Source organism: Bos mutus, chromosome X (assembly GCF_027580195.1).
Source record: "Bos mutus isolate GX-2022 chromosome X, NWIPB_WYAK_1.1, whole genome shotgun sequence".
Lineage (NCBI taxonomy): Eukaryota > Metazoa > Chordata > Mammalia > Artiodactyla > Bovidae > Bos > Bos mutus.
Genome location: NC_091646.1, coordinates 107,826,081 through 107,840,733, shown reverse-complemented (window position 1 = coordinate 107,840,733; position 14,653 = coordinate 107,826,081).

The following is a 14,653-nucleotide window of genomic DNA, read 5'->3' as shown; positions in this document are numbered from 1 at the left end:
GCAAACAAACCAAAAGAGAACTAGAGTGGCTATACTAATATCAAGCAAAATAGACTTTAAAATAAAAATTGGTATAAGCAAGAAAGAAGGACAATATGTAATTTTAAAAAGGGTCAAACACTCAAAAATATATAACAATTATAAATATAAGTTCCCCCCAAAAATCAAGCCCCAAAATATATGAAGCAAAAATTGACAGAACTGAAGTGAGAAACACAGTTCCACAATAATAATGGGAGATTTCAATACTCCACTATCAATATTGCATAGAATAAATAGAGGGAAGATTATCAAGGAAATAGAAGACTTGAGTAATTCTATAAATGCACTAGATCTAACAGACATCTAGAGAATACTCCACCCAGCAACAGTAGAATATACATTCTTCTCAAATGCATATGGAACATTCTCCAAAGGAGACCATATATTAAGCCACAAAATAAGTTTCAGTAAATTTTAAAAGTGAAATTATATAAGACATGCTGTCTTGTCACAATGGAATGAAATTAGTAGTCAACAGAATGAAATTTGGTAAATTCACAATAAGAGGAAACTAAACACCACACTCTTAAATAGCCAATGAGTTAAAGAAATCACATAGCATTTAGAAAATATTTTAAGATGAATGAAAATGAAAATGCAACATACCAAAACATATGGGATACAGCAAAAGCAGTGCTCAGAGGGAAGCCTGTAGCAGTAAAATACCTACATTGAAAAAGAAGAAAGATCTCCAAGTTTTTTAAGGAATCTCCATACAGTTTTCCATAATGACTGTATCAGTTTACACTCCCATCAACAGTGCAGGAGAGTTCCCTACTGCACTGGTTCCACATACTTTCCAGCATTTGTTGTTTGTAGATTTTTTGATGATGGCCATTCTGACTAGTGTGAGGTGATACCTCATTATACTTTTGATTGCATTTCAAGAGAGAAACATGTATTGTATATTAATGCATGTATATAGAATTCAGAAAAATGGTACTCATGAACCTAGTAGAGAAAGGATTTGTGGACACAGCAAGGGAAGGTGAGGGTAGGATGAATTGAGAAAGTAGCATTGACTATCATGTGTAAAACAGACAGTTAGTGGGAAGTTGCTATATAACACAGGGATGGAGAAGGAAATGGCAACCCACTCCAGTATTCTTGCCTGGAAAAGTCCATAGACAGAAGAGCCTGGAGGGCTGCAGTCCATGGTGTTACACTACTGAGCACACACGCATGAGGCTGGTGGAGGGGATGGGTTGGTAGCAATAAACTGGTAGAACTAAAAAAATAAAATAAAATAAAACACAGGGAGTCAAGCCTGGTGCTCTGTGATGACCTAGAGCGGGGGGATGGCGAGAGGAGAGGGAGGCTCAAGAGGGAGGGGATATATATATATGTGTGTGTGTGTGTGATTATGACGGATTCGTGTTGTTGTACAGCAGAAACCAACATATGATAAAGCAATTTTCCACCAATTAAAAAATAAATTAAAAAAATCTCATAACAATATCCAAATGTCCACCTTAAGTAACTAGAAAAACAAGAAGAAACTAACCCTAAAGCAAGCAGAAGAAAAGGAATAACAAAGATTAGGGAATAAATAAATGAATTGGAGAAAAGAAAATCAATTAATCATTCTTTGGGGGGAAAAAAAAAAACTGACAAAACTTTATCTAGACTGACCAAGAAAAAAAGTCTCAAATTACTAAGATCACAAATCAAACTGAGGACATTACTGCTGACCTTAGAGTAATTTTTTAAAGGATTATAAAGAATACAAATGTATGCCAACAAATTAGATAATCTAGATGGAACGAACTCCTAGAAACACACAAACTATCAAGAAGAAACTAGACTCAGAAGAAACTAGAAAGTCTGTACAGCAGGTAAAGTTAGTTAGTGTTCAAACTGAGTTTTCTTAGAACCTGTATCTGTCTCTGGCATCCACTAATTACAGGGCCAAACGAACGGCCAAATTTGTTTACTCTGCCCCTGTAGTCTAGGGCCCATACTTTGAGCCATCTCCTTATCTAACTCTCATATACCAAGCCAATATTTTCCCTGAACTAAGTCAACCTACGCCAGATACCAGACAATTAGAGACAGCCTCCCTATGCCCCAAGGCCCACTAGAATTATTCAGACTAGCCAATCCTAAACTATTTACCCTGCTCTGCCTTGATTTCCAGGAAACCCAATAAAGACTCTGGCCTAGGCTTTCCAATTACTCCTTCTTGCCTATTAACTTACACTGGTGCTTCCCCATGTGGCCTTGTGTGGTATGGCATACTCCCTCCTCTTGGAAAATGTAAGGAATAAAAACCTTTCAATAGCATTAACTTCTCCATGTTGACATTTAGTCACTCTGCAAATTCAAACACCTTGGGTATAATCACTGACACAGCAGGGCAAAAAATGAAACAAACAAAAAAAAAGTTCGAGACCAGATGATCTCACTGGGGAATTCTATAAAACAATTAGAGAATTAAAACCAATACTTCTCAAACTCATCCAAAAAGTAGAAAAGGAGGGAACACATCCCAGCTAATTCTATAAGGCCAACATTATCAAAGCCAGTCAAAGACATCACAAGAAAAAAAAAAAACTGCAGACCAATATCCCTTATGAACCTAGATACAAAATACTAGAAAGTCAAATACATCAGCATGTTAAAGAATTATATGCAGGAGACAGAGGTTCGATCCCTGGGTCGGGAGAAGGAAATTGCAACCCACTCCAGTATTCTTGCCTGGGAAATCCTGTGGACAGAGGAGCCTGGCAGGCTACAGTCCATGGCATTGCTACAGTCCACTGTCTGACTCTCTTGAGAGTCAGACACCACTTAGCGACTAAACAACAACAAATGACATGACTGCTAAGTTGCTGCTAAGTCGCTTCAGTCGTGTCTGACTCTGTGCAACCCCATGGACTGCAGCCTACCAGGCTTCTCTGTCCATGGGATTCTCCAGGCAAGAACACTGGAGTGGGTTGCCATTTCCTTCTCCAATGCGTGAAAGTGGAAAGTGAAAGTGAAGTCGCATAGTCGTGTCTGACTCTTACCGACCCCATGGACTGCAGCCTACCAGGCTCCCCTATCCATGGGATTTTCTGGGCAACAGTACTGGAGTGGGGTGCCATTGCCTTCTCCCAGTGACATGACTACGTGGGGTTTATTACTAGAGTGCAAGATTGGTTCAACCTATGAACGTCAACAAATACGCCATATCAACAGACTAACGAGGGAAAACATAATTATCCCAATAAACACGGGAAAGCATGTGACAAAAATCCAACACCCTTTCATGATTAAAAAACTTAAAATACTAGGAATAGAAGGGAACTTTCTAAAGATGACAAAGGGTATCTACGACACACACACATAGGTAACATAATGGTGAAAAAAGGATGTTTTCTCCTAAGATCAGGAACAGGGCAAGGATGTCTGCTCTTGACACTTCTATTTAACATTGTATGGGAGCCTCTAGTCAGGGTAATTAAGAAAGAAAAATAAATGGCATCCATATAATAAAAGAAGACTCAAAAGTACCACTGATCACTTGATCTTATATATAAAAAACCCTAAAGTACTCACAAATAAACTATTATAGCTAATACATGAGGCTCAGCAAAGTTGCAGGACATAGATCAACATACAAAAAAATCAGTATTATTTCTATACACTAGCAGTGAAAAATCAAAAAAAGCACACTATTTAATTTACAATAGCATCGAAAAGAATGAAATAAGAATATTAACTGAGAAAGTACAAGACCTGTACACTCTAAACTACAAAATCTGTAGAAAAATATTTTAAAGACTAAATAAATGGAAACGTATCTTGTGTTAATGGATTGGAAGACAATACTATTAAGATGGCAATATTTGCCAAATTAATCTATAGACCGAAAGCAGTCCTTATCAAAATTCCAACTGCTTTTTTTGGTGAAACTGACAAGCTGTTCCTAAAATTTATATGGAATTGCATGGGACCCAGAATAGCAAAAACCATTTTGAAAAAGGAGAGCTAAGCTAGGATCTAACACTTTCCAATTTCAGAACTTACTACACACCTAGATTAATCCAAATAGTGGGGGTATTATCATAAGGACAGACATATAGATCAATGTAATAGAACTAACAGTCCAAAAAGAAATTTATACACCTATAGTCAATTGATTTTTGATAAGTGTGCCAAGGCCATTTAATGGGAAAAAAGATAGTTTTTTTTTTTTTTTCCCAAAAAACAGTGCAGGGACAAAGGGATATCCACATGCAAAATAATAATAATAATTTTGAACCCCACCTCACACAATATGGAAAAATATACTCAAAGTGAATGAAAGACTCAAATGTAATAGCTAATACTACAAACTCTTTGCAACCCCATGGACTGTAGCCTACCAGGCTCCTTAATCCATGGAATTTTCCAGGCAAGAGTACTGGAGTGGGTTGCCATTTCCTTCTCCAATGAAACTCTTAGAAGACAGGTAATAAATACTTGTACCTTATGTTAGTGGAGAAGGAAATGGCAACCCACTCCAGCATTCTTGCCTGGAGAATCCCATGGACAGAGGAGTCGAGGGTTCATCGGGTCGAAAAGAGCTGGACATAACTTAGTGACTACACTACCACCACCACCACTACTCTGTTAGGCCATGGTTTCTTAAACATAATACCAAAAGGACAAGCAACTGATGAAAAAAATAAATTGGATTTCATCAAAACTAAAACTTTTATATGTCAAAAGACACTACCAAGAAAATGAAAAGGCAACCCATGGGATTAGAGAAGATATTTGCAAATGAATATAGCTGATAATCTAGTATATAGAATACATTAGAATGCTTAAAACTTTATAAACTCAGTAAAAAGACAACACAATTTAAAAATGGGCAAAGGATTTGAATAGACATTTCTCCAAAGAAAATATACAAATGGCACAAACACATGACAACATCATTAGTTATTTGGAAAGCACAAATCAAAGTCACAGTGAGATACACTCATTGGGATGGCTATAATTGAGGAAATGGAAAAAATAATACTGTGTCAGTGAGGATTTGGAGAAATTGGAACCCTCATACACTGCTGTTGTGAATATAAATGGTGCTGCCTCTGTGGGAAAAAGCTTGGCATTTCTTCAAAAAGTTAGACATAGAGTTTCCATGTGTGCTTGCTAAGTTGCTTCAGTTGTATCTAACCCTTTGTGAACCTATGGACCATAGCCTGCCAGCCTCCCTGTCCATGGGATTCTCCAGGCAAGAATACTGGAGTGAGTTGCCATGCCCTAATCCAGGGGATCTTGCATCTCTTTGTGTCTCCTGCATTGGCAGGTGGGTTCTTTACCACTAGCACCACCTGGGAAGCCCAGAGTTATCATATGACCTTGCAGTTCTACACCTAGGTATATACTTAGGTGTGAGACGTGAAAACCTACATTTAAACAAAAACCTATGCCCAAATGTTCACAGTAGCATTATTCATTATAGTCATTATTCAAAAACTGGATACAATCCAACTGTCCATCAACTGATGAATGGATACAGGAACATGGTATTCTCATACAATGAAATATTATGCAGCAGTTAAAAAGGAACAAAGTCTCTCGACCTTAGCACCACCTTCTGAGAAACTTCCGTGCCATGACAAGTGAAGTGGGGGAAGAAGCAAATGTGCAGGCTGAAGCACAAAAGAAGAAAGATGAGGCAGAGGTCCAAGTAAACCTGTACACTCATGGAAGCCACAGGAATAGAAACAAGGGAAGCCAGAAGCCAGGGACACTACTGCAAATTGTTGGACTGCATGCCTACCGTCTAGAACTCATTTCAAAGGATCTTGAATATCTATGGCCATTCTGATCACCTCGACTACCTTTGGGAGACCCACTTTGCTCATACTAAAATGGTCCCTTTTGTTCTTTTAGAGCTTCCCTTGTGGATCAGACAGTAAACTATCTGCCTACAATGCAGGAGACCCAAGTTCAATCCCTGGGTCGGGAAGATCCCCTGGAGAAGGAAATGGCTACCCACTCCAGCAGTCTTGCCTGGAGAATCCCATGGACAGAGGTGCCTGTTGAGCTACAGTCCATGGCGTCACAAAGGTTCAGACATGACATGAGTGACTAACACTTTCACTTTTGGTCCTTTGCCCTGGATCTCTGACATTCTGGACTAATTTGTTCTCAGTTGTCACTGAGTGTAACCCATGTACAACAAATAATCTCTTATGCTGTCTTAGTTGAAGAAAAAAAGGAATGAAGTGCTGATACATACTACAACACAGATGACCCTTGAAAACATTATGGAAAGTGAAACAAGCCAAACACAAAATGGCATATATTTTCTGATTTTATTTATATGAAATGTCCAGAGTAGGAAAGTCCATAGAGACAGGAAACAAATTAGCAATTGCCAGGTGGAGAATGGGAAACAACTATTTAAAGGGTACTGAACTTATCTTTGGGTTAATGAAAATGCTCTGGAATTAGTGGTGATGGTTGCACAATATTGTGAATATATGAAAAATCACCAAACTGTACACTTTCAAGTGGTTAAAATAGCAAAATTTATCTCAGAAAAACTTAATTCTTGAAAAGAGAAAAAAATGGAGCCTTACTTCTAGACAGCCTATGACAGCAAAAAAAAAAAAAAAGTTTTCTTTTAAAAGGCTTGGGGGAAAGTCAAGAGCATCCTTTTCAATTACTGTATATACAGGGGACTTCAAACAAGGGACAGAAAGTCTTCCCTGGGTGTTTCTATTGACCAAATGCAGCATGCTGTCTTGCCTTTTCTTTTTTTCCATTATTGTGGCCTGGTAGAATGGAGACCACCCATTGGTCACTGACTCCCCACCAACTATTTATCTTTTTTCAGGATTCCAGCAGGCTTCTGCTCTGGCAAAGACTTTATTCATTGTTGCCAGGACCCAGTAGCATCTCATCCAACTGGGAAGAGCAGTCACACCAGAGCCCCAGGACTGTGTGGTTCCATGCTCTGAAGTTGAAATGGCCTAGCTGACACCCACACTGGTCCCCCTCCCCCAGTCCTCAAGGCTCCTCACAGTCCATCTAGCAGCTGGGCTGTCACCATTATTCTTGCCACACCAAGCTCACTTCCCAAAGGTGCCACATCCTTGGTGACCTGGCCAGGGTGGACTGGGAGGGCATCAGCTGCAGGCATGATCAGGACCCAGGAAAGCCAATACAGCCTTCAGATCACAGTGGGTGAGGTCACCACTGTCTCAGGGTCAGGACTGGACTGGTTCCAGTGGCAAGGGTTCCAGGTCACTGAAGTACCAAAGCCACTGTACACCATCCCCTTCCAGCTCACAGCCCAGCCTGGCTAGGAGGTCTCCAGGGCTGGAGCTCCAATCTCACCTTGCTTTCTGCTGGAACTGACTACTTGAGCTAATGGGGTTTCAAAATCAAAGCTATCTAAACTTTCTGAATACTTACACCTACATTAGCCTAAGGTAGTGTCATTGGCCCTAAGGGGCCCTTTCCTTCTGGCAGACACTGATTGTCACTTGATGACTATATCACAGACTAGTGAAGACTGGGCATTACACACCAATTTTCCACTCTACTGTGCTATAAGCAGATACAATCCAGCACTGCAAAAGACTAATGCAACAGACTCAGACTTATTACCAAGAGGTTCAAACTGCCTTTCCGGGCCAGAACCCTCTCTTTTTACCCCTGATTTTGTTCCCTGGTATTTATAAGGGTATAAAAAGAGTGACCATAGTTCATTGCTGGCTCCAGGAAGTTCTGGGACTTACCTCCCTGCGATGAAAGTCTTACCACAGTGAAAGTCTTGTCACAATATACAAAGACTGGCAGCACCATTTTTACAGCCTGGCTTGGGACAATGAAGTATAAGGCCACTAAACCTTGCACTAATACTTACGGGTTCCAGCAGAAACCCTCACAAACACATCCATTCAGCCCCTGAGGACCACACAACTACCCGCACAGAAACAATAAAAAGGAAACAACATGGCTGCCACAGCCCCCTGCACATGTGCACAGAGGCATGGGGTTGTTGGAGAGGTGGACGAGGGACCTGGAGCAGTGTCTGCAAACAGGGTCTGGGGGGCTTTTCTTAACCTGAGGCTGGGGATGAGGGAGTTGGAGTTTTGTACCTGAGTTTGCAATACTTTAGTTAAAGTTGCTACAGACAAATTCAAAAATCACCAAAATGGGCCTCTGGTGTATCAGGACAGAATTCCAGCTACGAGGGATTGGGGGGAGGAGAAGGGGACGACAGAGGATGAGATGGCTGGATGGCATCACCGACTGGATGGACGTGAGTTTGAGTGAACTCCAGGAGTTGGTGATGGACAGGGAGGCCTGGCGTGCTGCAGTTCATGGGGTCGGAAAGAGTTGGACACGACTGAGCGACTGAACTGAACTGAGGAAGCATATTTGGGCAGCAGGAATTGGATGGAAAATGGATGCAAGTTAGACAGCTGCATTTGAGCAGTGAGGGTGCCCTGGGAGCTGCTTCTGGGACCCAAGGAAAAGAGGAGGCTGCTATAGGCAGTGAGGCCAATGTGGTGGATGAGGGTAAAACCAGGTATTTGGGACTGCGAATGAAAAATATTGCCTATGATTTCCCCAGTGATCCAGCAGCTGAGACTCTGCACTCCCAATGCAGGGGGCCCAAGTTTGATTCCTGGTGGGGGAACTAAATCCCATATGCCACAGTTAAAAGATCTGCCTACCACAATCGAAGATCCCATGTGCTGCAACTGAGACTTAGCACAGCCAAATAAATAAATATTTTTTAAAAAGAAAAATGTCCAAGAGGGAGGGGACATACGTATACCTATGGCTGATTCATGTTGATGTTTGGTAGAAACCAACACAATTCTGTAAAACAATTATCCTTCAGTTTAAAAAAACTCATTTTAAAAAATGCTTTGTAAAACTGGAAAAAAGGAAGTTGGCTGGCTATCTTTGCTGTGCCCCTCACTACCTCAGCCCTTTGTTCTCAATAAAATCTTTATTCTTAAAAAAAGAAAAGAAAAATGGCTCTTGCCATATTAGCAAACAAAGGATGCCCTCAACCACAGCAGCTGCCCCAACGGTGAGCCCTGAGGGGACTCAGGATGGGAAAGAACAGGATACTGGCCCTAGATAGCTAAGGTGCGTATCAAATGAATGATTTCAATGAGCCTAGACTCTTGCATCTTCCCACACAGGAAATTCCTGGAGTAGGAAATGTCAACCCACTCCAGTATTCTAGCCTGGAAAACTCCATGGACAGAGGAGCCTGGAAGGTTATAGTCCATGGGGTCACACAGAGTCAGACACGACTGAGCATGCACACAAAGACACAGGAAAAGCACTAAATTCATTAACTTGAGATGTCTGGGTTTTCTTTAAATAATGGTGATAGTCTTTTGATGTTCCAACTATCTGGTCTTTGTTGCAAAACTACTGTATATCCCAGTTCTTCCCATAACTCTTAAGAACCATCCCTTAGAGCTATCTGAGAGTCTGCCTCCCAGGCTTAAGTTCTCAGAAAGTCCCTTGAATAAATTCTAAATCTCAACTTTTAGGTTGAGCGTTTTTTTTTTTTTTCATCCAACAGAGCCTAGGTCCTGCTGACTCCAAAGTCTGTGCCCTTCTTCACCTTGTTCCTAGAGCCTGGCACGTAGGAGATACCAATAAACATCATTTGAATAAGTAAATTTACACCATGGCTTTTCTGAAAAATTCCTTCCCTCCATCTTTGATAAAATCCCTCCCAATCTCTCAAGGCCCAGCTGAAATGTAGCCTCTTCCATGTAGCATTGGGTAATTTTGTGTCCCCTGTCAACCCAGCAGATGTGGTCACTCCTGTGGCCATGGAGTGAGTAAGGGGGAGATAGGGAGAAGCATTCATGCTGGAGTGCAGAGGAGTGTTGGGTCCTTTGGGATGGGACAGAGATGGACTAGCAGGAAAATTCTGAGTTTTGAAAATGGAGATTTTTGGCTCTTGAGTTTGTCTATTGGAGTTAAGGTTGCTACAGGAGATTTTATCTGATTAAATCCATAACTTAATAACCCATCCTAAATCCTACTGTTAGGTAGTTGGAATAGGAAAAAGGAGTCCAGAATGGCGGCAGCTAAAAGACAGAGAAGGGGGGTGGTCCTAAGATGGCAGAGGAGTAGGACGGGGAGACCACTTTCTCCCCCACAAATTCATCAAAGGAATATTTGAATGCCGAGCAAATTCCACACAACAACTTCTGAATGCTGGCAGAGGACATCAAACACCCAGAAAGGCATCCCATTGTCTTCGAAAGGAGGTAGGAAAAAATATAAAAGATAAAAAGAGAGACAAAAGAGGTAGGGACAGACATCCATCCCAGGAAGGGAGTCTTAAAAAGAAAGAAGTTTCCAAACACCAGGAAACACTCTCTCCAGTGGGTCTGTGGTGAGCCTTGGAATCTCAGAGGGCAAGATAACTGGGAAGAAAAATAAATAAATAATTAAACCCCACAGATTATGTGCCTAACAGCAACTCCCAGCAGAGCAGCAGCCCAGGCTTTCGCATCCTCCACTAGCAAGCGGGGGCTGGACAGGGAGGTGCGGGCTGCACTGCTTAGGGTAAGGACCAAGCCTGAATGCCCCGAGGGCAATCTGAGGGAACTAGCTTGAGATAGCAACCCAGACTGTGGGACAGCTATCCCTCGAAAAGCCCTAACCTAAGACACTGCCAGGCCCACTCACAGAACAAAGGACTGAGAAGAGCTAGCCGGCTGCAGACTGGCCCATTCCCTGCTGGAGATAGGCAGACAAGGGCAGCCAGAGCTGGAAGGGGGCAATCGCGGCCCCAGAGAGGTATCCTATACCAAACTGCAAGCAGACTTTGTTGCTAACCAAGACTTCTTGGGATTCTGGATGGTCGACATCCACCGGGAGGGTCGCAGCCAGAGATCAGCTCCCCAGAAGAGATACATGAGCAGCTGGGACGGGGCACGTGATAAGACACAGCCTTCAACTGGAGGCGACTGCACTCGCCAAGCACCTGGTCACCTGAGCTTCTCGGATCTGGGACAGGCACAAAACACAGGCCCAACCAAGTCTGCACCTTTTTAGAGTATCCGAGAACCCGAACCTGAGTGGCTTAGACCTGGGGAATGCATGCAACCCAAGGCCCACATCAGACAGTTCCCAGCAGAGCAACCTAGACCCTGAGCAGTGTAGACTGAGAAAGCACACATGCCATGAACAGGGGAAAGCCCGTGTGGCTGAAACACTGTGAGCACTCCCCACACATGCCAGTGATATTTGTTTGCAGTGTTCCTCCCTCTCCACAGCACGACTGAACAAGTGAGGCTAAAAAAAGTGACCACGACCACTCCCCTTGTGGCAGGACAGAAATTAGACACTGAAGAGACCAGCAATCAGAAGAAGCTAAAATAAACAGAGGGAACCACTTTGGAAGTGACAGGTGCAATAGATTAAAACCCTGTAGTTAGCACTGTATACATAGGAAGGGGCATATAGATCTTGAGAAATATAAGCTGGATCAAGGAACTATCTGAAAATGAACTGACTCCACACTGTCAACAACAGCTCCAGAGAAAGTCCGAGATATATTTTTACTATTATCATTTTTAAATTAAAAAAAATTTTTAAGTCCTCTATTATCCTTTAATTTTCATTTTTATAACCTACTATTACCTTGCAGAAAAAGACCCTATTTTTAAAACAAACTACATATATATATATATATATATATATATATTTTATAATTTTTGTGACTTTTTAATATTATATTTTTTGAGAATCTAACCTCTTCTCTAGATTTTTTATTTTTGCTTTTTGGTATTTGTTATCAACTTTATACCTTTAAGAACCCAATCTTAGTACCCATTTTTACTTGGGAGCAAGATTACTGGCTTGATTGCTCTCTCCCCCTTTTGACTCTCCTTTTTCTCCATCAGGTCGCCTCTATCTTCCCCCTCCCCCTTTTCTTCTCTACCCAACTCTGTGAATCTCGTTGTGTGTTCTGGGCTGTGTAGAACACTTATGGCACTGATTACTGGCTGGATCCTCCTGGCCACCTTTGTCTCCTTCCTCCCTCTTCTCTTCTCTGTAACTCCATGAACATCTCTGAGGGATCCAGACTGTAGAGAGCACATAGGGAAGTGATTACTGGCTAGCTTGCTCTCTCCCCTTTTGATTTCCCCTTTCTCCTCCTGATCACCTCTATCTCCCTCCCCCCTCTTCTCCATGTAACTCTGTATACCTCTCTGGGTGTCCCTCACTGTGGAGAAACTTTTCATCATTAACCTAGATGTTTTATCATCAGTGTTGTATAGATGGAGAAGTCTTGAGGCTACTGTAAGAATAAGACTGAAAACCAGAGGCAGAAAGCTTAAGTCCAAATCCTAAGAACACCAGAGAACTCCTGAATCCAGGGAACATTAATAGATAGGAGCTCATCAAACGTCTCCGTAACTATACTGAAACCAAGCACCACCCAAGAGCCAACAAGTTCCAGAGCAAGACATACCACACAAACTCTCCAGCAACACAGGAACACAGCCCTGAGCTTCAATATACAGGCTGCACAAAGTCACTCCAAACACACTGACATCTCAAAACTCATTACTGGACACTTAATTGCACTCCAGAGAGAAGAAATCCAGCTCTACCCACCAGAACACTGACACAAGCTTCCCTAACCAGGAAACCTTGACAAGCCACCCGTACAAACCCACCCATAGCGAGAAACCTCCACAATAGAGGAACCACAAACTGCCAGAATACAGAAAGGCCACCCCAAACACAGCAATCTAAACAAGATGAAAATGCAGAGAAACACCTAGCAGGTAAAGGAACAGGATAAATGCCCACTAAACCAAACAAAAGAGGAATAGATAGGGAATCTACCTGATAAAGAATTCCGAATAATGATAGTGAAAATGATCGAAAATCTTGAAAACAAAATGGAGTTCCAGATAAATAGCCTGGAGACAAGGATCAAGAAAATGCAAGAAAGGTTTAACAAGTACCTAGAAGAAATAAAAAAGAGTCAATATATAATGAACAATGCAATAAATGAGATCAAAAACACTCTGGAGGGAACCAATAGTAGAATAACGGAGACAGAAGATAGGATAAGTGAGGTAGAAGATAGAATGGCAGAAATAAATGAAGCAGAGAGGAAAAAAGAAAACAGAATTAAAAGAAATGAAGACAACCTCAGAGACCTCTCAGACAATGTGAAATACCCCAACATTCGAATCATAGGAGTCCCAGAAGAAGACAAAAAGAAAGACAATTAGAAAATACTTTAGGAGATAATAGTTGAAAACTTCCCTAAAATGGAGAAGGAAATAATCACCCAAGTCCAGGAAACCCAGAGAGTCCCAAATAGGATAAACCCAAGGTGAAACACCCCAAGACACATATTAATCAAATTAACAAAGATCAAACACAAAGAACAAATATTAAAAACAGCAAGGGAAAAACAACAAATAACACACAAGGAAATTCCCATAAGAATAACAGCTGATCTTTCAATAGAAACTCTTCAGGCCAGAAGGGAATGGCAGGACATACTTAAGAGTGATGAAAGAAAATAACCTATAGCCCAGATTACTGTACCCAGGAAGGATCTCATTCAAATATGAAGGAGAAATCAAAAGCTTTACAGACAAGCAAAAGCTGAGAGAATTCAGCACCACCAAACCAGCTCTCCAACAAATGCTAAAGGAACTTCTCTAGACAGGAAACACAACAAGGGTGTATAAACTCGAACCCAAAACAATAAAGTAAAGGGCAACAGGATCATACTTATCAATAATTACCTTAAATGTAAATGGGTTGAATGCCCCAACCAAAAGACAAAGACTGGCTGAATGGATATGAAAACAAGACCCCTATATATGTTGTCTACAAGAGACCCACCTCGAAATAAGGGACACATACAGACTGAAAGTGAAGGGCTGGAAAAAGATATTCCATGCAAACAGTGACCAAAAGAAAGTAGGAGTAGCAATACACATGTCAGATAAAATAGACTTTAAAACAAAGGCTGTGAAAAGAGACAAAGAAGGACACTACATCATGATCAAAGGATCAATCCAAGAAGAAGATATAATAATTATAAATATATATGTACCCAACATAGGAGCACTGCAATATGTAAAACAAATGCTAACAAGTATGAAAGGGGAAATTAACAATAACACAATAATAGTGGGAGACTTTAATAACCCACTTACACCTATGGATAGGTCAACTAAACAGAAAATTAATAAGGAAAAACAAACTTTAAATGATACAATAGACCAGTTAGACTTAATTGATATCTATAGGACATTTCACCCCAAAAAAATGAATTTCACCTTTTTCTCAAGCATGCACAGAACCTTCTCCAGGATAGATCACATCCTGGGCCATAAATCTAGCCTTGGTAAATTCAAAAAAATAGAAATCATTCCAAGCATCTTTTCTGACCACAATGCAGTAAGATTAGATGTCAATTACAGGAGAAAAACAATTACAAATTCCAACATATGGAGGCTGAACAACACACTGCTGAATAACCAACAAATCACAGAAGAAATCAAAAAAGAAATCAAAATATGCATAGAAACAAATGAAAATGAAAACACAACAACCCAAAACCTGGGGGACACTGTAAAAGCAGTGCTAA